The sequence below is a fragment of the Triturus cristatus genome, chromosome 11 (assembly GCF_964204655.1).
Source record: "Triturus cristatus chromosome 11, aTriCri1.1, whole genome shotgun sequence".
NCBI classification, from domain to species: Eukaryota; Metazoa; Chordata; class Amphibia; order Caudata; family Salamandridae; genus Triturus; species Triturus cristatus.
In genome coordinates, this window is record NC_140594.1 from 17,568,930 (window position 1) to 17,593,386 (window position 24,457).

Sequence of the window (24,457 nt, forward strand, 5' to 3'; positions counted from 1 at the left end):
TGCAGCAGTGAGTAATGCAGCAGTGTGCAGCAGTGTGTGGCGTGCAGCAGTGTGTGGCGTGCAGCAGTGTGCGGCGAGCAGCAGTGTGCGGCGTGCAGCAGTGTGCGGCGTGCAGCAGTGTGTGGCGTGCAGCAGTGTGTGGCGTGCAGCAGTGTGCGGCGTGCAGAAGTGTGCGGCGTGCAGCAGTGTGCGGCGTGCAGCAATGTGCGGCGTGCAGCAATGTGCGGCGTGCAGCAGTGTGTAATGCAGCAGTGTGTTATTGGATAGTGGAAATGCTTTTGTCAGATGCCAGATGTCTGGCCACAAGCATGGACAGCTCTAATGCCCCGACATTACCAAATAAGTCTCTAATTGAAAATCTCATCGTCATTTTGGTGCACCTATAATGCCGGATAGGAGGCCGGGGCTTTGTTAGGTCTGTGGAAAAGCCAGACGAAGAATTGAAGCGTTAACGTGTGTGCTCTTTTGTGGCAAAAACTACAGCCAGGTACAGAGAATGCATCGCACAGTGCATAAAGGGATACTGATACAATGACTGTATTGTGCTGCTCTTATGGGACAGCGGAGTCCTTCAACAGATAGTGACATGTATGCTGCACAGAAAACAGCAGGACTGGGGGAGGAAAATATGTAGCATCAATGATACAAAACAGATTAGAAACTGGGCCAAGGTTTTAAAAATGTACATGGTACAGTGCACGGATGCTTTAAAGTAAATGTATTATTACGTTTTGAGGACTTTTAGAGAAAAGAGAGTATACTAGATTGGAAATGTATAACCTACATTAAGATTCAAACAGTGCCCTGTTAAAAATAGTCCATAACCCCGAATAAACATAAAAATGCCTGGAGCTGGGACCAGTGGGAGCCTGTTTACACCAAGGGAAGACAATGATACTCCCAAATGTCATATCCTACAGTGCACACCACCAGGATCAAATAATTGTCAGTGCAATCTGCAGACAGATCTCTCAGATGAAACGAGGCGACGGTAGAGCTCCATACAAGACTGGTGTCAACAAAGGCCCCATTTGAGAGAACAGCCGAACTGCCTGGCATACAAATAACTGCATAGGCTCAGTTTGGGTAAAGGCCCACCGAATGCTATAGCTGCAGCAAATATATGCTTGTCACATTTTGGAAACACTTGAACCACTGCACTTTGTAGTAGGAGAGCATTTCGTATTTAAAGCTGTACTGACAAGCAAGCATTTCTTGCGTTGTTAACAAGTCTTGTAGGACTGATACCGAGTAAGAGGAAAACGAAGTAGAGTGTTACGTTTATGGTTTTAGCCGTAATACTGTAAAAGAGGCCGATTGTAAACTATTTGGAAAGCTTCATAGCCCACCATTCGCATATTGGTATGCAGACATAATCAAAAGACTATTTATTAGGTGAGGCTGCATTATTAAAATATATGGTTGACTAATGAAGACAGTCATCTATATTTGGGCGACTGTTGCGATATGATCGCGTAAAACATTGTGGACTGTGGAAAAAAGAAACGAGACGCGATGGTGGAGGGGGTGGGGGAGAGAAGCGGGAGTGTGAAATAGCAGCAGGGAAGGGGGCGGATAGGGGCTACGAGGGAGAGCGACGTTAAGCCATATGGCTGCTTTGCGCGCGTGCACGATAGCTATGGAAAAGTTATGAACTGGGCCAAAGAGGAGGTCCTGCAAATTATCAGCCTCTGTTCCTACCGAAAGAGGTGGGCAGCATACAGCAGCTATGTTTTCCAATCTATAGTAAATATTTACATTAGGATGTCAGCAGGAGTTCAGTATATAAAAATACCTTAAGAAAAAAAATACAGTAAGGTAACGGAACGGCTTTGCTGTTCAGTGCTAAATTCTCTTGATCTTGTGCACATTGTAATGACTCTACTAGCTTGGCTAATGGTTTCTAGGTTTAGTTTTATCGACTTCTAGCAGTGCTTTATATGGCGCAAACATGACCCGAAGGCAGTGGAGCATTTTATATGAGCACCAATTACATTACAGTTGGACACAATTTGTTTTTTAGGTAAGAGGAGATTAAGTGATTTGCCCAGAATCGTCAAGACTCAAACCTGGTTCCAAACTCAGGAGCTCTGGCCATAGCGCCACATCCTCTCCATTGCTCTGCTTCTGAGTTCACTGCTTACAGCGTGAAGGTACATGCATGGAGATGAACCAAACAGAAGTACTAAAGGGAGGTCCGTGGGGTTAGAAAAAGCTTTCATGTGTGCAAAAGAGTCACATTCATTGGTAGTGAATCCCGTAGGGATATGGGATCAAGCAACTAGTGCCAGTGCCGTGCTCGAGGGAGGTGCATGTGCAGCTGCTACACAGTTTGTCAGCTCGAGGCTCAAAGTCTACTGAGCACTGCAGACCGCTGGACACCAACGGGGATGTTGTCTATAACGCTTTGCACAACGTTCGTGCTTGAAGTTCCAATTAATGTGCAACTGCTGCTTATGTAAATACACCAATGACATGTAACTTCTGCTGCTCCAACAGCAGTGCTGAGTTATTAGAATACTCACTTCTCCAGCGCGAGACACGAAGAGAAGCGCGAGTTCTGATAACTGGTGTGAAATAGCAGCAGGGAAGGGGGCGGAGAGGGGCTACGAGGGAGAGCGACGTAAAGCCATATGGCTGCTTTGCGCGCGTGCACGCCTCGTGCACTGTAGCTCTATGCCAGGGGAAGCACTTTCATAAACCCACATACATAACATTTGTGAACATTTTGGCCATCCAAACACAGTGGCAACCCCTCCTCACGGCTTGACTGCAAGTTTTTTTTTTTTTAACAGGACGTAAATATTGCATGATCGGGTGGTTTACGCCCGGGTAAACTGAACTATAATGAAAGAGCCATGGCCATGGGTCTCTAGTTTTAGAACTCTCAAAGGGCAACTTGTAATACTTCTCATTCCAACAGCATTAATACTCCGATAAATCGAGTTGATGTAGTTTGATTCTTAGGCCTGCCCTGTGTGTGGCTTTAAATCTTAAGCGTTGTGGGGGAGGGAACGCATCTCGGTTTATTAGAGAGGGTTCAAATCGGAAATCGCATTTCAGCATCTGCTGTTTGTGGGAATAACATGCGTTAGATTTCATGTGATGTTACAATAACTTGTGCCAGAAGAACTGGGAAACACTGGGGTATGTAACGATGCGTCATCGGAAACCCCCTCCCCTACAGTAGTGCACATCACTCGTGGACATCCGGTTTCCATGTAGCGCCTTAAAACGATTCAGCGCTTGAGTTCTGAGCGGATTTCTGTGTGAATCAACAGAAACAACACCTGTTACCAACAGAGCTTCGAGCATAGAAAGACTGTATTGTGTTTTCATGTTTTCACTGCGGTTATCATTCGTGTTCTTGTCGTTACTTCTGTTGTTATGATTACAGTGTAGTAAGTCTGGCACGTGACGCGCCGCACCCCAGGCCAGCAGAAGCAGGCACTGTTTTTGCAGTGACAACGATAATTGCAGCTCGTTTGGAAATAAACATTTCACACCCTGTTATCGAAGTGCCCGTGTGCCCGGCTTCAGTCGGCTGGAGTGATTGGGTCTCCGCAGCTGTTCTGTCCTTGTTTTGTGCCATTTCAGTATTTGCCTGTTTGCTTAAAGTGCCGTCACTTCAGATAGCCGTGATTGAGCTGTGCTGACCACGACAGACACGGCACCCAGCCCCGAGAGGGCTGATAACACACAAGACACGGCGCTGGAGTGGGCTGACAACAGCACACAAGACACACGGCCTGGAGAGGCCAAAGCCTGGAGGGAGGGGTGCACACAGGTACAGTGCACGCGATGGTCAAAGGACAATAATAGCATTACAGAGAGGTGGCGCGAGGACAGACTATGCACAGATGTGTGTTCGAATATTCAGTGGCTATGTCAGAGACCGCATTACACACAACAAGCTGCTGGGAGAGGGAATGGGAGGAGGACGTGTAGGGTGGACGCAACAGGCAGACTGTCTGGAAGCTGAAGGCAGAGAGCTCTGTGACTGAACCGAGCTCTTCACAAAACAAGCGCACACTGAAGTTGACGAGGAGGGAGTGGGAGGGGGGAGTGGGGGCGGGCACAGTGCAAATGGTGTGCCCTTTGATGTCCTCAGTGGCCTCGCGGCTCACTGACGGACATCAAAGGGGCCGCGAAGTGATCAGGCAGTGATTTTCAGGCTGCCAAATGGTGCGCGCGCCCAGCGCACATGCACTGTATTTGGCGGCCTGAAAAGCACTGTTTGCACTTCCAAAACTCGCTTACTATAAGTCTCGCCAGAGCAGCGCTAAAGCGCTGTCTCAGACGAGACCTAAAAAAGGCAGTTCCTAAAACAGTGCCAAAAATGGGAGCAGTGGATTGATAGTTTTAATATGTCCACGCTCTCAGGGAGAACTAAACACAGTAAGAGGCATGATGCATGTTTGCCATGGACAAATGGGTAGAAAAAATAGGAGCGCGATGATGGAGCCAGAAAATCCGAAGCCTATGCCTGGGCTGAAGCCCACATATTGAATAGACATGTCTTTTCGAGACAGCATATGCGCTGTCTGACCGAGACCGAAAAAGGGATGCAGATGGCGGCCATGTTAGTTGTGCTTATATCCCAAACAGTGGCCACCCTGAAGCAGTGAAGGGAGAACCTACGTTGGGAAAACGTTTCAGCCATTTTGAAGTGCCCATGGTGCTATGCATGGGAACTAAGAAACAGGCTGAGAATGGAAATCTAAAGAAATTGGCAACCGTATTGTATTGGGGGGGGGGATAGGACACCAGGGCTATAGGAAAAATGTGGCTGTGTAAGTATGGTCAAGGTGAGAAAGATTAAAGGGTTGTTTAGAGTAAAAATATTCAAAGCAAAGGAGTCCAATCGTTCCTTCAGCAACTGGAAAACAAAAATAACTGGGCTGTTTAGAGAAGTTATGGAAAGATAAAGAAAAGGAGAAAAGTGAAAAAATGAAGAACTGTCCATACTAAAGCAAATGAAAGTAATGTAGTCCAATCTTCAGCTCGTTTGAGATCAGAATACATGGTATCTTGCCGCAGGAATGATCTAAGCAGCATTTCTTTGTTGTGAAGCCCCAAAATGCTGTCCCCGCTGCAGGTAGGGGAGGTTACAGAGATCACTTGCCAGCATAGGTCATCTTCTGAATCTTTGTTGTCGATAAATGGTTCCACGCGAGATGCCGTGAGTCTGCTCCTACGCTGATATATTCGGATTTTGACCTTTTGAGTAGTTTGCCTATCCATAGGAGTTTACAGAGATGGAAAATGGTGAAAACCACATTTTTTGTATTGCAATTGGAGAATTTGTTGAGGTAGCTCTAGAGCTTCCACAAGTAAATTCCTTAGACTCAAAGGCTTGCACACACTCAAGTCAAACAATTCTTTGATTATCAAGCCAACAAACAACAGCAGTGGAATAATGTTACAGAACATGGACAGTTAAAAACGCAAGGTGCCTTGGCAATTGTTGAAGAGAGACCACTACCCCAAACTCTGCGCAGACCCCACGAAGGAAAGTCAAAAAGAAATTCTGAACCTCACCGCTAACGGTAAGGACGGAGGGTACTTGAGTGACTTGAAATTTTTATCCTCAAAATTCTGACATACAATCACTTTATTTCAATGATCCTTATAGTTAATTTTGAAATTAGGATCAGTAGAGCTCCATTCGCATTGCCATGAAGCGATATTAACCCAGCTCAAAGCGCCGCCGCAGCACTGTGGACTTTTTTGCATTGTTAGTTTCTTTACAAAACTGTTCCCACCAAGATCGTAGGAGAATTTAATGAAATATGCACAGTGGACCACCAGGAAACTCAAAATATGGTGGCCGTCCACCTATCTTTCAAATTGCCCTCTGAGTCATATTGTATCTTTGTTCACAAAACCTAACCGACCATATGTATCTTTACATATACATGTAAGAGTCTAATCATTTTGTCAATATCCCATTGATAACAAGCATTGGCATAGCCAATAGGTCTCGCCTTTGGGACCGTATAAGTGTTTACCATCCAACAGTTGATGTTGTTGCATCAAGGATATTGTACTGCATAACTAAATACTTATAAGGTCCCAAAGGCGAGACCTATTGGCTATGCCAATGCTTTTTTGTACTTTTTTGTACTTCTAAGGCTAAAATGTATGTGATTGAATGGTTCCCACAAAGCAAGGATGAACCACCTGTAATCCTCTCACATTTTAATTTCCCAGTAATTTATTGTAAAATACATAAACATACACTCAGATAGAATGTGCTTCGACCCATACATATTTCTTCTTGTAAGTTGTGTGACCCTCTAGCACTGTTTTTCTAAAAGTCTGTGCAAGATTAAAACAAGTTAGGAAGGCAGACTGAGGGTTTGAGCCACCTCTGTGCAAGATTAAAACAAGTTAGGAAGGCAGGCTGAGGGTTTGAGCCAGCTCTAACTTCACCCTCCAAGAAACTGGAGGTCCAGAAAAAATTCTGGTGAGTTGAGTTTAATTTGATTCACGCAAGGCAGTTGTGCAGGGAACAATTTGTTATGATTTTAATATTGTTGGTTATAGAACACCCTCCTTCTAGACTTCTACATTTAGGGAGTGTGTACATGCAGCGTTACCTGTTTTTTTCTGTTTGTTTTGTGGAAAGTGAAGAGGAGGGAGTTGGATATGATTTATAAAGAAAGATCCAAGGTTTCAACGGGGGGGGGGGCATTTTATGTGCAAAAGGGTCAAGTGCACCCCAGATGTTCACTGTGCCAACATAAGGTAAATAACATATACATGCATATAGTCTGAATAGAGCTCATTTCTATATTTACAAGTGTTCCTAAACTCTGGAATGGATCCAACCCTCATGGGCATATGATGGAGACTCATGATTCACATCATCAGAGAAAAGATGCAGAGGGGTAACGGAACATAAAACTCTTGTTTATCTGTATAAATATTAACTGGTGAATCTGAAATCAATTCAATACCAGTAATATTTGTGCACTCCAGGGAGGAAACAGAACATAACACAACCAATATGATACCGAGTAACATAAAATCGTGCAGAGTAGCCTGGGCTTCAAAACAAGAATTATCGCCTCTCCAGGGAGGAAATGTGATTTCTTATCAGAAATTCTTTCAGTGGAAGCTGAAGACATGGTTCATCCTGCGCTTATCCGCACTTGAAGTGTGTGATCCTGGGCACATACAACATATTTCCTTGAACCTCAGTTCTATTACCTCCCAGAAATAGAATAAAAATATTTAAAACGTGAGCTAGCTTTATTACGTCAGTTAAGGTGAATATTCATGTCAGCTGGAGGATTTTGGTATTCGACGTGTTGTTTATTTGCTGTACAGGTCAATAATAAGCAGTAAACAATAAATAAAACGTTTTCACCCGATCACCATTAAAAATGAAAAAACTTCCATGTGCCTCTCTAGCAGTGTAGAACCTTCCAGAGGCGGCCTTCGTCTTCTACTCCTGGGGTGCGTTGTTTTTTGGGGAGCCGTGTAGAAGGTCAAGGAGAAACCTGAAAACAGATGTCGGCTGTCATTGCCGTGACAGGGTAATTGTGTTTCACCCTCAGGCTGCTACTAGCCGAGCAGGCAACCTGCCTGTCAAGGGGTTGGGCCCAGGCCTCAGATACGGATCTGAAAAACACCCTCAGCCTTCTGGGCCCTGCCTCTTCCTCTTAGCTAATGAGTTACTTGGTTTGTTATAAAATAAAATAAAGTACGTGCAGAGCCCAGGATTTTCTTGGGAACTTGCCGTCGGCTGTGAATTCGTGTTTGCCGAATACAAAGGTGGCCTAGTCTGAATTCTAAACAAATGCCTCTTTCCTCCTGACCCGCCAATTCCTCTTTATCTCACTCCTTAAAGGCATTTTCACCCCAGCTTTCAAGCATTCTTCACTGGATTCATAATTCTCACTTAATTTTTCTTTGCCTTCCTTTCTACTTTTCACTATCTCAAGGCGAAAAATAACTCCTAAGCCATAAAAAATAAATACCGTCACAAATTAAGCCCCTGTTCTGCACTTGCAGTGAATTTAGAAGACAGGCAAACAACAGGGGCTCACGACACTCTGAGCCACCTGATAGGCTCAGCCAGTCTGGGCGCTCGGTGGAGGGTGGGAAGGACAAACAGATAAACGCAAATCTCTCTTAGTTCTAACGAACGGGATTGTTTATCTAACCATGGGGCTCACAGATTTTCAGTAATTGTGAAATGGTGCCTACAAAGACGCGCAAACATATGTGTATAGGATATATACTTCACTGGTACACGCACGTCTCACCCCCAAATGAAATACACCACTCTCCCTTTATTCTAATCTAGGTGATAGTGGAGGTTTAGAGGCTGTAAGCTTTGCCCAGTGACCCCGCAACAATGGGTAGCAAAACATGGTCACTTACTGGTGAAACGTAGTCAGCAAAGGAGAGAAACACACTGTCTGATGCCCGAGTCCAGGCGCTACAGATAGCGGAAGCGGTTCCTCGGCAGCGCCAAGCTCAGAGTATAGCTGCCCCAGGGTCACACTGTGCGGGAGGGACTGGTAAAAAATATCACAAGGTAAAAGTCTGGAAACAACGACAGTGCCATCCCCTGCGGCCAAACAATCAAAAGGTGGTTCAGTTTAATGAGGCACAGTCAGGAGGGTGGAAGTGAGCGCCGCCGCTGCTTGTTTCCGAGTCGCCGGGTTGTGAGTCTCCACGGGCCACCGAGGTTGAGTTCCGCTCCAGGGCAGTGGGCACTCCTGCCTGCCTGGATGCTTCTAGGCGAGCACCGGCCGTCTCTCAGCCGGAAGCACTCACGGTATGAATGATATTCTTCTGGGCAAACGGATTGTGCGCTACTGTAGTGTAACTGTCCTCCATACAAAAGAAGTAATAAATACATTTCCCTCTGCGAAACGCTTGTTCTGTTAACATGATGTGTCAAGTAACAATGTTGTAATGAGTCAGGTAGACTAACGGGATGAGAACTATTGTCAGCAGGGCTTTAAGCAGGCAGTGTCCTTCAGTGGCTCAGAATCGGCAGTAATTAACAAGCACGGCGTTGCGTGGGAGACAAGCGCGGCCACGCTAATTACAACAAGCACACACGCCATGCGCCGCAGCAGGGGAAGGGGAGACAGGAGGGGGCCTGCGCGATTTCCTTGCGGGTGCGAGCAGCAAGGCGCGATAATGGATAACATATGGCGCCAGCTGCTCGCTCCCACAAGTGAATCGCCAGACGTGCATGCGTAGCCATTGGAAGCAATGGCAACGCGTGCACGTTTTTGCCGGGAAAGGTGTGCCGATTACTAAAGGTCTCTTTCCTATCAGCGCATGCGCGCTGCGTAGGCGAGACCTAAAAATCCTTAGGGATATATTTGTGTTCACCATTGTTACTCTTTCTCTACGTTTACGTATTCTCAAGAAATTTCATTGATTTAATGTTCATCAAAACGCACAAGATGATGGACGGAATGTTGCACATTGGCAAAACATTCACCCCCAGTCACAGATCTGGGTTTAATCCTTTGTTATTTTGCTCACCACGCCACCCCAGTGTAGGGACTGCTTGCGAGCGGCCTAAACCAGGCAGTGTCGGGAATTTTGCTGGGTGTAGACTGTTTATTGCTTCACAGTATCAGGGAGGCATGATATAACCAGGCTTGCCATTAAAGAAAAGAACTCATAGCAGCCTCCACGTAAAGAATCAGTTCATAGTTTAGGGCGTGAATGAGGATAGATGTCCCTAGTGCTTCTTCCTGTTCTTGGATTGGTTCTCGTCTTCCTGTCTTTTCACCCACTGTCGCTCTCTCCGGGGAGGTCCAAGAACCGTGGAAGCCAAAAAGAAAAGAAAGACACGCCCTGGTTAGGCTCTGGGCTCTATTATGGGAGTGTGCCACCTTCACCGGTCGGTCGTGAGGGAAAGGGAAAGGGAAAGGGAAAGGGAAAGGGAAGGTGGGGTTTAGGTAGGCAGTGCTGGTGAGGGGGTCGTGGGGTTGTCGTATTCAGTGCTACCGTCTCCGTGCGTTTACACCCTGGCACCCCAGCAGCCCCACCAAAAAGACCCTCGTAAAGGCACTTGCCTGAGGCCACGACCCGTGAACCGGGCCGCGGCAGCTGGACCCGGGGCGTCCTCTCCTCTGTCTAGGCCGCCGGGCTTGGAAGCGGTGTACTCCGTGTCCGCTGGGGTCGCGTCTTCCGTGGCTCTTGCGTCAGGTCCGCCGTCCGTCGCTGACATCGCTCTCCTCCTTGTCTCGTCCTCGGTGACTCCGTCTCTCCTCCTGCTCTTGCTGACCTCTTCCTCCTTTGTCACAGTCCTCTCTCCGTCGCTGGGCTCCTTCTCCACGCCGCTCCTGCCATTGTTCCTGGTTCCGCCCTCACGTATTTCACTCCGTTGCGGAATGCCGTCGCCACGCCTCCCCATCGCGACTAGAACGCAGGCTGTTTCCGGTCTGTTGTCGTCGGTCGGGTTGCCACACTTCCGTCGGGCCGCGTCCTCCGAATTCTCACACCCAGTTCATACATGGCCATATGCAAATCAGTCTTGACCCTGTGCCTCATGGGAACAGTCCAGTCCGAACTGTCAAGCCAGGTCCTCCCTGGACCGGGTCAAGCATCCTGGGACCGGTTTCGGGGTTTCACCCCTCTTCAGCCAGGATAGCTTGACTCCAGTGGTGTAGTGATTTAATGTTATCATTTGCCCCAGCTGCTTCCATTACAATGCTTAAAAACCCGTTTCCTCTACATTTCCTTTATCAATTTTCTCAAATGTGTTTCTGGTTGGCAGCTTGTAATTTGTTTAGGCATTGCTGTAAACTTGATTTAGATTTTACATGCTTTGGTATATTAACTAATGTTTTGCGTCCTGGTTCCCTGAAACACAGTGCACTGAAACAGCCGGAATACTTTACAAAGTACTATATATAAACAAGTAATTATCTTTATTTGGAATGGGATCATAGAGTGTGCATCAGCAGAAGAGCCAACGGACGCTGCACTCCAGGTAGAAGCGCAAACCTAACAGCTCTCTAGACCTACGCAGAAGCACAGCACACGTGGAAGGCCGGATGAAAGAAACCACTATTCGCGTCAATCACATTGTCATAGGTTGTAAAAAGCGTCCGAGGCAGCATGAAGTGCGCTCATCTCCTCCATTTGTAGATGAAGATTTTTGATGGAAGTCAGTTTGAAAGATTTGGAATCCATGAAGGGATGGCCACTCTTTGCTTTTTGGTAGAGTTCCCCAATGTCAAGTTTTTGGACAATATCATGGTGGTTATATATAAACCTTAACTTTTATCATTAGTAAATCACAGATTTTGCTGCAAATCTTTGAACAGAATGACCCTGTCTTTGTGTGGATTCCCATTGTTTTGTTGGAGACCTCTCATGCCCAGGGCAGCCCCCTCTACAGTGATCTTCCATTCAGGCCCTTTTGAGCATCCTTCTTGGAGACTGATACTTGCCAAATTGCACCGTTCGGTGAATGAGCCTGTATTTATACCCTGGGCCTTGGGTACCTACATCAGGACAGCCCTTAATCAGGCTGACTTGGGAAACATCTATTACAGCACAGGCATTACAACGCAATGCCTTTATAACGCAGCCAATACAACGCAAGTTCTACCACAATGCATGCTATACAGCGCATGCCATTACAATACATACGCCCCATTGACCAGCACCTTCCCTGAGGTAAGCACCTGGTGGTGTTAGAGTAGTAATGTATGTTGTAATGGTACATGCGTCGTAATAGCATGCGTTGAAATGGAAGTTATGTTGTAAATGATAAACCTTTCATTATTGATCCTTTACTATAAATATTGGGAGTGTAGTTTCTTCCAAAAAGAGCTAGTCAAGGTTTACATAACAAAGACTGCCTCAACACCACTTATGTTCTCCTTTGTAGTTTGATTTTATTGCCGCATTTAATAAAATAGTCTGAACTGCTAAAATTGTGATGCAGCCATACATCACATTAACATTCTTTAACATGAAGCTAGGCAGAAATGTGAGCTGACATCCAATAATGAATACGGCAGCACAGTAAACCAATAAAGCCACCGCCCTGAGGCAAACTTGCGTTGTCTGAAGTAAGGCCAAAGCTTCCTGCTAGAAGGAGGGTCTTTATACACAGGATATCAGGACAGCTGGAGTGGCGTGACGACCACATGCAAATCCAAAATGTAATTACCTTTATACCAGATATAAATATTGACATCAAAAACTGAAAAGCATGAGGTTGCGTGAGGCACAGAAAGTGGTGGCATAGTAAGTGACTTTATTCTAGTGTATTTGTTTCTAAAAAAAATACATTAGAGTAGAAGTTTTTCTATTAAAATAGCTTTTGCGTATTTTTTCAGAAAGTGGAAAGAGATGTTTTAAGAACCAAGGGGCATATTTGCAACAGGCAGCGATAATTATCGCTGACCTTGTATACCGCATTTTTTTCTATTGCCAGAATATTTTGCCAGATTAGCGTTGTATTAACAATGCTTAGCACCATGGCGATGTATATTCCAGCGATAGCGCCCTTTTCCATGGAACATCGCTGATTTTCCAGCGATGTTCCATGTAAAATGGCAATATGCTTGATGATACGACCCTGTGGTCGTATCACATGAATCCACCTCCCATGTTAGGTATGCCTTACTCAGGAATTTAACAGACGTTAAATTTGTGCGTTACGGCATACTTAGCGCGATTAAAATAATCGCTTCCCGGATTGTAAATATCGTGAAGCTGCCTTCGCGATATTTACCCATATTGTTTCCAAAGACATGCCTACTTTGCATCTCAATAGCGATGCGAAGTTAGGCGTGCTGGAAACAAGAGCAAAATCAGCAAAACACGCGATAGCGTGTCTTTGCTGAAAAGGCGATAAAATTATCGCCGCTTTTTGGCCAAAAACAACCGCAAAAGCGGCAATAATTTTCTATCGCTGCATTGTTAATATGCCCCCAATATTGTAAACACATTTGCAGTGAGCCAGTCAGTCAGAAAACACTTTATTCGATTGATTAAAATCATAAAAGTACGAATTTCATACAATAATTAATAACAGTCAAAAAACATGAAGTATGCCAACAATATAACAAACATGTCCACAGAGTTAAAAATACCATGACTAAAAACAAGCATTAAAAAAGTCACTCAAGAATTGAACAAATTAGAGAGAATTTTTTGATTTGCAGCGCACAGCTGCTGCCAGAAAATTTGCCACACTAAATACAATACGAGTGCTGCTCAGCTGCTGGAGAAATAACAGAGCAGGTCTAACTTGTACAAAGCCAGCTTCCTTCAAAATTAGGAGCAAACATTTTTTCCGGCTTGCAGAGTATAACTCGCAAAACATGATAAAGTGCAATGTGTCTTGAGATGAAAAATTATCGCAGAGGCATGGCCTATTACATTCAGATTTACCCCAGGACGGATAGAAACCAAGTGAATGCTGAATCAAATTGAATCTAAATCTCAGCAAAAGAAATCTGTGATGAGGATTAGAAACAATGCTTAGGTAGGGTTCCAATGAGGGAGATAAGAGGAGCATAAAATGCGCTCTAACACATGGTTTTAAAAGTTCCCTCTCTTCACGATCCAATTTAGACCTATCTATAAAAGACTGCTTAATCCAAGCTATGTCTGCTTTAACAATATGTGATGGGGATCAAAAAAGCTCATGACGCCCAAGGCGGGAGAACGCCGCTCTGACGTACTCCAGCCAGGTTATTCTTTTAGCATGGTCCATAGCTAGGATGTCGTTAAGAATCAGATGATTAAGAGTGATTTCCTGATTTAGCCAGGTTTTCACCCAGCACAACAATGGGGCCATCTTCAGCTTATCCGTGACATAACCCCAGCCCACCTCCGCATGAATAGAAAAGACAGGGGTCGATTGCGGGACTGAGAGCAAGTGTCTCAAAAATCTATTTTCTACCACTTGGATCATGTCCTGTGCAACGTAGCCCCACAGTGCCGCGCCATAAGTGGCGATAGCCAAACATTTCGAGATATAAACTTTCAGTAGAGCCTCCATTGGTCTTGCCCCCAGTCTTTTGGCAAAGCTCAAGAGCGCAGAGGTAGACCTGGCTACAGAGTTACTTTTGAGCTTTATTTGCGAGCCCCAGGTGCCACTCTCGTCAAAGAGGACACCCAGGTAGCAGAAAACCACCAGGGACTGGTGGTTCCTCCAGTCCCTGGTCCTCTCTTTTCTGGCCCCCTTCCCTTGGCCCTTCCCCGGAACCTTCTACCTCAGTTAAAACCCTAGGCATCAAATTAAACTCTCAACTCACTCTTCACTCCCAGGTTAGTTCCGTGGTGTCCTCTTCCTTTTTGTCATTACGCACCATCCGGAAGGTTTCTCGCTTCTTCTCATTTGATGCCTTAAAGCTGATCGTCTTGGCGATGGTCATTTCCCGCCTGGACTATGGCAACGCCCTATATGCAGGTATTCCTGCATATAGTTTAAGGCGCCTGCAGATGATCCAGAACCAGGCGGCACGGTTGGTTTTCAATCTCCCAAAATCTCACCATGTCACATCCCTTCTTAAATCTCTACACTGGCTCCCGGTCCGCGAACGGGTCCAATTCAAGCTTGCTTCTATCACCTTTCAAGCACGACTGGGCACAGCCCCGGCCTTTATCTCATCTGAGATCACTCCCTATCTCCCAACCAGGGAACTTCGCTCATCTACGCAATCTTTACTTGTAGTCCCCCGCTTTCATAGGAAAAAGTGGGGAGGATCGAAGTTTGCAACCTTGGCCCCTGCCTTGTGGAATGCCCTGCCCTTAGAACTAAGATCTTCTACTCCCTACCTCCAATTTCGAAAAAAACTTAAAGCCCATCTATTCGCTAAAATTTTTAACTAAGTTTTCTTTCCTCCCCCCTCTACCCTCTGCTGTCCTCTACTCTTGGGATTTCCAATTTGTTGCAGCGCCATGAAACCGCTGGTGAAAGTGTGCTTTATAAATATTTTTAAACTCAAACTCAAACTCAAAACCTTTACTCTTGTAATCTCTTCCCCATTACAAAAAAAGGATCGAGATTTAAGCTTTTTGCCCTGTTTCCCCACCACCATAAAATGAGATTTCTTTATGTTCACCTTAAGGTCTAAGGCAGCCATAAAGGCGCCGAAGGCATCCAACAATCTCTGAAGCCCCACACCAGTGGAACCAACAGGACAGCGTCCTCCGCGTATAGGAGAACCGGTATGGCTAGATCCCCTACACGCGGCGCATCCGCCCTCGGGATCCCCAGGGACCTTTCCAGACCGTTAATATAGATGGTAAAGAGGAGTGGAGCGAGGATACACCCCAGCCTCACCCCTTTCTCTGACCTAAAGTGCTTAGTGCGTTTCCCATCCTGAGTGACCCTCACTGAAGCAGAAAGATCCTGGTGAAGTGCTGCTAAGAAACCTACCAGGGGAGGGTCAATACCCAGTTCCAACAAGATAGACCATAACTTTGACCGATTAACTAGATCGACAGCAGAGGACAGGTCCATAAAAGCCATAAACAGGGACCCGTCCTTTGCCACTGTATATTTACTGATTAAAAGCTGGAGATTAGGACATTGATCCAAGGTCCCCCTATTAGCTCTAAACCCATATTGTAAGTTAGACAAAATACCCCGACTGTCTAAAGCATCCCTAAGTTTAAGGAGTAAGACCCTGCCCAAGATCTTCACTGCAGAGTCTAACAGGGAAATGGGTCTATAGCAGGAAGGGTCTCCCCGTTGACCCTTTTTGAAAATTGGGATGATTACCGCCATGGCCCACGATGCGGGGAACCTGTGACAAGAAACAGCATTAAAAACGTTTGTTAAAATCCTTGCCCATAGGTTAGGGGAGGAGCCATATAGGTCTGCCGGCACACCGTCAGGGCCCGGCGCCTTGTTACTAGAAGTGTCCTTTATGGCTCTCTCCACCTCCAAAAGATCGAAAGATAAACAGGGAAAAGAATAGGGTTCTAAAAAAGTGCTTCTGCTTGGGGGACTTGAACCGCTCGCCCCATACATGTTACTAAAATAGTCGAACCATTGCTCATCCGGAATTACACAATCCAAGTCAGTGCCCTCACAGCCGGAAAAAAAAGAGTGATTAATTGTTGCCCAAAACTTACCGCTGTTCCTTAGGACACCGATAGATAGAAGATTGTCCCAAGCCTCTGCTTTTATTGCCTTTTTCCGTTTGGCAATAGCCTCTTTATAGGCCCTTCTTGCTGCTGCAATTGCCCCCTTGTCCCTAGGAGAACTTTTTAGCGCCTTGTGCAGGATCCTGTGGGCCCTAGAACAGCTTCCGTCAAACCATCTTGAAAGATTGCTACTTCTGCGGGTATTGGTGGAAGTCAGGTCCCTGGAGATCTGGACACAGATTGCCTCAAAGGCACTAACTACCTCCACCGCAGGCGAGTTATCATTAAGGCAGGTGGCCCAGTGCTCATCAGTTTTAGCACGGAGCTCCTCCAAAAAAGTTACAGGGACCACCTTAGCCCATTTGACCCTACGACCCTGATCTTTCGTGATCAGGGGATGGACACTTTGGCAAACATGGCGCAAGTCGCCCAAACTTTCGGCCATAACTAGCTCCAAAAAAAACAGGTTATGATCGCTAAGGACAGACGGGACGACTTTGTAAGCTCTTGCCCTCGCTAAAACGCCAGAGGACATAAAAATGTAATCTATCACTGACCCTGAAATAGTGCCTTTGTATGTAATAGCCCTGCCCCCCACATCTATAGAATTAGACTCAAAAATATTAGTGGTGGCAAGGAATTCCTCTAGGGCCTCCCCTGCTTGGTATGCTCAAAATGGGAGGCTACAGCACCTAATGGTCCCTCATAGGCTTCATGGGCCTTCACATAACACGCACCATCACAAGGATGAACATTGAAATCGCCCATAAGGACGATCTCAAAGCCAGTATTTTGTCTATGACTGTACTCCAGAATAAAACGTTGTAAGGCGGTCACATGATGATTAGGGTCAACACAGTCCCTGGAATTATAAAAGTTAATCAATAAAATTTTCAGGGAATGGGAGACGAACCATTCAACACAAAGAAAATTATTTGAACCAGAGGCCAGGCAAGTGAATGTGCCCTTCAAATGGAGTGCAAAAAGAAATATCAGACCCCCTTTAGCTCGTCCCGCACCTCCCGAAACCGCCGGCACCACATGGCTAGAATAGCCATCCAGGTAGAAATTACTTGAGGGATCCCAAGATTCCTGCAAGGCAATAATGTCATGTTTGCCTATGAAATGAAGCCAGGACACATCCGCTCTGTTGGATCTAATCCCAGCCACATTCCAACTAATTAATTTACAACTACCCCATCCAACAGGGATTCCGTGACAGGATACAAATGACTGAGCCAAAGCTGTCAGTCAATCATTTGCCTCCAGATATGACAATGGGGAATAATAGTTGTTCAAGATCAGGTTGGTGTGATGGGGCAGAGAAACAGTATTAGGTAACTGGCAGTCTCTGGGCCATGACGACTCCCCCGAACTTTTGACAGCCCGCCCTGGAGGGCTGTCTATAAGAGGGTTGTGACCTGGGTAGTGGAGGAAGGGAATTTCTAACAACACTTGCTTCATCCGAGTGACTGTGTGTGCCACATGACAATTTAGTTGGGGGTGGGTAGAAGAACCCTAGGGGGACTGGTCTAATTCCCCTTTGCCCTACCTCTGACCCATCCCAGAACAATCTGTCTGCAATATCCGGGCTACTGAAGTTGACTATTACACAATCGCCCACAAGCCGCTTCGGACGTCGCCCAACCCACCCCACCCTTCTCGCCATGATAACATTGGGGGCGATGTCCAGTCCCCCACAGCTGGAGACTGTACACCAAGATTTAGTCGCCCTCAACAGATCGTAAGTGGATTCCAACACACCCTCACGGAGCGGTGGAACCCCTACGAATACAGCCACCAAAGGGGCCACTTCTGGGGGAAGGTCAAGGATAACCGAACTGCCCCAGTGAGCCATTAAAAATGAGGATGTTCTATCCAGAGTGAAGGTACCATGTACCTCTCTGTAGGCAAAGAACTGTGAGGCATATTAGCAAGAACTGCGTTAAAATTATTGTTTTAGTGGCAGGAAACTGCAGCTAAAACGGCGATAATGGGCTTGCTAATATGCGTTATAGAATTCCAGTAGAAGCCCAGCTTAGATGTGCAGGACATCTAACCTGGGCTTCTATTGGAATTCTATAACACATATTAGCAAGCCCATTATCGCCGCTTTAGCGGCAGTTTCCTACCGCTAAAACGGCGATAATTTTAACGAGGTTCTTGCTAATATGCCCCAAAATCTCAAGGGTGAAAGACCATTAAAGCAATTTCCTCCAGGAATAGAAAACTAATGGACTTTGGAGGCAAAGCATCATTAGAGCAAAAGTGACGCCACTAATGGATCGTGATTATTTAAGAATGATTTTGCTCGATCAAATCCTGCTCATCTTGTGAATTACTAAAAATACTTAAAAGACAAAACATGACTAACATTGTGTCGCCTTAAATACTGAGATTTCTTAAAAGTGCATCGTAAAAGCATGCAGAAGGGTTGCAAACTGGTGAAGCAGAAAGATTTTGCGATAGAGAGAGAAAACTACTAATGTGTTATGATAATAATGTGAGAAGAAAATAATGCAGTGTTTGATTTCCAGCAGAATATGATTTGAAAATATTTCTCTATAGAAATGTGTTTTGCTGTTTGTTCTTAAACGTAAATCTGAAACTGCAAAGAGAAACTGTTTGTTTATTAATGAAAAAACATTAGACTATTCTTATGAAAATAGTGTAAGGTTAGTTATATTAGATTCTTATGCATTTACGTTTTCTTCAAGTGTCCTAACATTAACACTCTTTTCCATGTAGGCCTCAAAAATGTATCGTGTCATTTATTGCACACCTTAGAGAAATGTTTTTTGTCCTTCATTATTTGCTTTGAAATTGAATAAAATGCTGACTTAATTTGTTCTAGTTACAAGTGGGATCACTGAAGTTTCCGATTACAGTCTGAATAGCCTCCTCCTATGAGTATTTGTGTCAACTTTGTTGCAAGTCAACTGGGAAGAGAGAGTGTGGACATGTGGAGTTGCAAATATATTTCCTACTTCCGAGGTGAAATAAAATACCGCACGTTCTTAGAAAATTGGAGACAGAGAACAAAGGTATTACTTGTAGGTTTCAGACGATTTGGGCTGAAGAAGGATCATTCCACGATCGCACCATAAATCTCAACCAACAGATTCATGAAAACTGTGCAAGAAGCTCCATTTGGGGGCCGGAATTGGGAACATTTCGAGGTATAACATCTTTGTGGGAAAAGTACGTGTGCGGCTATTTTCCTTGCAGTTCTTGGGCGTGACATACCGTCAGTCCAGACTCTGATTATCCTGAACTGACCTTTCCCGATTTCCCCTGCACTCCCTTGGTTGGTGAAGTTCAGCAGGCAAAACCTTTCGGCTTAAGGGTTAATTACTCCTGACTGTTGCACGCTTTGCATTAGTTCACCTTGCGTCTCACTCCTGATAATCTACGACTGTAATTTTGGTTCATATTAGTTCTAAAAATGCATACTACATTTACAGTGTATGTTTATATTTTTCTATCTCTCTCTCCTCGCACCAGTTCTTTGATTTGATGTATTTTGCATAGAAACTGTGATTGTGTTCCAATTGAAAACCATGTTCTAAAGATTGTATTGTGTTATTGTGTATTGACCATTCATATTGATTATTGGATAAAAGTGTCTTGATAACTATACTTTTTTTTATTGATGTATATTATTGACAATTTATGGTTATTGATTATTGATGTTAGATAGGCATTTCTTCATTACAGGTCCTCATGAAGGAATGGCTTCTGTCTCTAAATATCTGAGTTCCTATTAGCTCTCACAAAGATCTATCGGAGGGCCTCATGATTTGCAAGTGGTTGTAGAGTTTCTAAGGGCCCAAACTCTTTGTTGTTGTGAAATATATTACTGAGAATAGAGTTTATGGTGTGGTGGGTCATTTCTGCCCACAAAGATTTACAATGCTTCCGCTGGATCATTACGAATGTGAAATTAAGGAACTCACAAAAAGGTGTGAAGATTCTCCAGTCAAGCGGGGTTTCACACAACTGCAGATGAACATATTATCAATTATGGATCAGGTGTGCCTGTGAGAGGCTCTGATCCTGGCTTGGATTCTGCTCTCTCTCTGTTTTATTTGCATGTAATTTAAATGCTTTTTATTGGCAAAATGTTCTGTATTCAGTCTGGCACAGCGGAAGAAGATAACAGGACAAAGCAGCACAATGGGTTAATAATAATGATAAATTACCCCATGTCATAATCATACTTCCACAGCCCGGGAGGTAGAAGTAAGGTGCGCAGCCAGTAAACGACAGGGCCCCGGGCATCCTTTACTGTCTTCTGCCCTCAGGTTACAACAGTGTCATTTCTGGACCACAAAGAAGGATGGATTCCCTCCACCAGGTTCTAGCACCAGGAGGTTCTGCTTGTAACCAGTCCTAAGCAAAGCAAAATCTAGAGTTACAACAACAAACAAACCATTCCAGACATTTCAAAGACAACGTTTGAAGATACTTCCCCAGGCCGTAATAATTTATTTAGGGTCAGAATAGGTGTAAATTGTGAATCAAATCTTTATCCCCATAAAAACCAGAACATAACTCTCTCGGGAGAGGTCGCAAACACATAAGACTCGGCCCATCAGGAGGTTGTACAGCAGAAAAACTTGAAAGACCCTTAAGACCCAATTAAACAAGCTTCTTGGCGAGTAAGAAATGCCCTGATGAATCCTATATTTGTCGAGTCTTATTCGAGGGCAGTATGACTCATTGTTATCCTAAAGAAGCGCCGCTAACCGATATAGGAACTCCAGTTTTCCGAACCCTTTTACTAGCCGGGAGATTTAAGCCATGTTCTTGTCCTCCAATAATTTAATAACATCTCGGTTCGGAATATGCACCATCTATAAACACGTTTGAATTTAATTTAATATCCTCACTTGATAGTCCAGAAAAATATGACCTGATCTTAAGGTATTAAAAATACCCCTGCTCGGGAACATTCCATGACTCGGAGTCAGGTCAGAAGTAGGACGTGATCCATCCTGTTACAGCCGCCTGCACCATTCCATCTTCAAACAAGCATTGGCATAGCCAATAGGTCTCGCCTTTGGGACCTTATAAGTGTTTAGCCATGCAACAGTTGCATAACTAAATACTTATAAGGTCCCAAAAGCGAGACCTATTGGCTATGCAAAGCGGCGTGCGGCTGCAAATGTTAAAGTGATCGGGATCACGATCAAACATCAAAGCGGCCGTGCGGCCGCGAAAGTGAAAGTAATTGCGGTACAGTGCGGCGCGCGCTCCGCGCACATGCACTGTAGCTCTAGGCTGGCCTGGTAGCACTTTTTGGAGCCCTCTCAATAAGTCTCGCCAGACCAGCGCATGCGCTGGGTCAGGCGAGACCTAAAAACGATTCAAAAGATTCATTTTGAAGATATGAGAAGTCAGGATGGAGTCTTGCAGAGTGCTATTGTAAAGCGCCAAGGTTTTAACTTGCTCCCTTTGAAGGTGCAGAATTGCACAATCTGGTGGGAGAAGACAAACCCCTTAGAGGCCCTGCAAATGTGAGGGTTTTGCCCCTGCGCCTATTGCTTTTAATAATCGTGCAGTAAAGGCGGCCATAAAATGCATCCTTACTGATGGAAGTGCCCAACCCACTTTGTCAACAGGTAACAAGAGTCCTCTGCGCCTGTCTATATTTTGATATGAATCATTGCCAGATTTTTTAAACCCTCTTAAAATAATATGGCATGGGAAGAAGAAGTGGTACGCAGGAAAAATATTTAGGGGCAAATTTTCAAGCCCCTTGCGACACTTTTGCGCAGCCATTGCATCACTTTTGTGACACAACAGCAGCGTAAAAAATGCGGCAAATTTACAACGTGACGCATTAAGGGAGATGCGTCACATTGTAAAGCCCTGCGTGATATTATACCTGCGTCAGGTGTAATGTATGCAGGGGGGGTGTTCCCACGCAGGAAGGCCTTGTAAAAGTGGCGCAGTGAAATCTACAAGATTTCACTGCGTAACTTTTAGGACGCCACTGCGTCAAAACCTTACGCCTGCTTCAAGCAGGCGTAAGGAGTGATGGAGTGTTATGTTATGTTAATATATTTGTAGAGCGCATGGCTGCCCCAGCAACGGGGCGTCCCAGTGCTGGTGCATTGGGAATAGGCCGCTAAACGCATTGCTGGAGTTGCATTGTGCTTGCGACACGACTCCAGCAATGCGTGACTTTTCCACCAACAGATGCGTCACAATTTCTGAAGCATCGGTCAATCCTTACGCCTTAGTGCGCTGTATTGTAAATACGGTGCATCTTTGGTGGCGCAAGGGTTTTTCACGCAGGCGCAGGGAAACTGATGCATCTGTACAGATGCGTCAGTTTCTTGTAAATCTGCCCCTTAGAATCCGGGTAAGAACAAGCATATTCATAAGTTGCATCAGCCAGTCCGTTCCAATGGGAGTCCACCCCACTTTTTAGGAAGAGCCTGGATCTCGTCTAGGAGGTTGTCATAACTTCATGTTGTCACCTCCGGAATTCATTTAGAAATACAGACTCCAAATAGGTGACTGAACATATCTATCGCCTATCAGCATTATCACAAATAACACTGCGTAACATCTGAGATGCATTGACATCTAACTTCTAGTCAGATACCTATCCAACAATTCAATGGCCGTCATAGCATTCGGAGGGTCAACTAATGAAATTGAGACATCCTTTCCCGGAGCCAGCAGACGCGCCTCTTGCCTGCGTAGTTTAAGAGGGGAAATGAGCGTGGAACCTTGAAGCGCTTGTAAGAAATGCTTCAGGGACAAAGCAAATACCCGAGGGGATACTGGCCATCACCCAGTACCCCCAGTTTTTTGAGGGTGCTCTGATATGTTTCCCGTGCAGAAGAACTGTGCAGTCAGACCTTGCTGTAGACTTTAAACTCTAAAACCAAAGCTCCTTTTAGTCATGGTGGACCAGAGGAATGGCCAGAAGACCCTGCTGAATGTGTCTTTGGGTTCCAACAGAATGATCCCACCCGGTCTACCGAGGTCCATTGCCCTCAAGTACCCACAGCGCAAGGTTACTGTGAGAAGTTGTATCACTCGCAGAGATAAGCCAACGCTGCACGGAGCCCACAGAGGCAATAATCAAAGTCACTGATCATGCTGAGAGGATTCTTGTATCGATCCTAGAATCACTCTTAGTTTGCAAGACGGGCCCGTGAGACCCATACGCATTCGGGCCCTTTCATTGTTGAGGAATACACAAGGCCTGGAAGAAATTTACATTATGCCATTGCAATCTGCCGGATTTTGGGAATTTAGGGCCATATGTATCAAGCCTTTTTTCCGTTTGCAAATTGAAAAAAGCCTTTTGGGATGTATCATCCCAAAAGGCCATCGCAAAATAGAGAATTGCACAATTTGCAATTCTCTATTTTGCGAATGCAATTAAGGAATTGCAAATTGCGATTCCTTAAATGCAATTCTGGAAGTACCAGAAATTTGCTATTTGTCCTTAAGGAATTGCAAATTACCACCAACTTCAAGTTGATGGTAATTTGCGATTTTCTTTAAAAAAGCACTTTTTTGATTTTTTTAAAGTGCCATATGTCGCACATACATGCCACAAAATATGCACACATGCATATTTCAGGGGTGCAACAGGGTGTCCTTTTGCATTCTCAATTTGCATTCTCAATTTGCGATTCTCTAATTGGTAATCGCAAATTGAGAATGTCTTCCCATTCATTCCTATGAGCCTCCTAGCCCATAGGAATGAATGGGAAAGTATTCTTTATTTGCGAATCTCAATTTGTGATTAGCAAATAAGGAATATGTAAAAATCACAAAATTTTTAGCAAATCCTACATACATTGCATTTTTGATTCTCAAATTGCGATTAGCTAAAAATCACAATTTGAGATTCGCAAACCTCTTTTGTGATACATATGGCCCTTAGTGTTACGTTTGTTACGCAAAATTCCTGAAATTACGACATCATGCCACTACCCATTTTTACCTGCCATAAGCAGTTAAAAATGTCTACAAATGTACAGGAACAACAGAACATGAGTGGTTATTGTTTGCAGTAGTTTTGTGTTTTGCACTAGTTTTTTAATACAAAATGAATCCTCGGGTCCAAAAATTGACACGGGGACGCATTTCACGCTAAAATATACCCCTAAATGATGGATTTCCATTCTGCGTAATTACACATAATTTTGCAGGGATTTGAAATAATTGGACAGAGGCTAATTAGGCAAATTTCGCACACCCCTAATAGAAATACGTATTTCTTTCCAAGAGTGTGGGATGGCAGTCCTAAATCCGTAGGATTGGAAAGTTTTAAGAGACGCGGTGAGAAGCCGTGGGAACACTTTAGAGGTATTTCTAT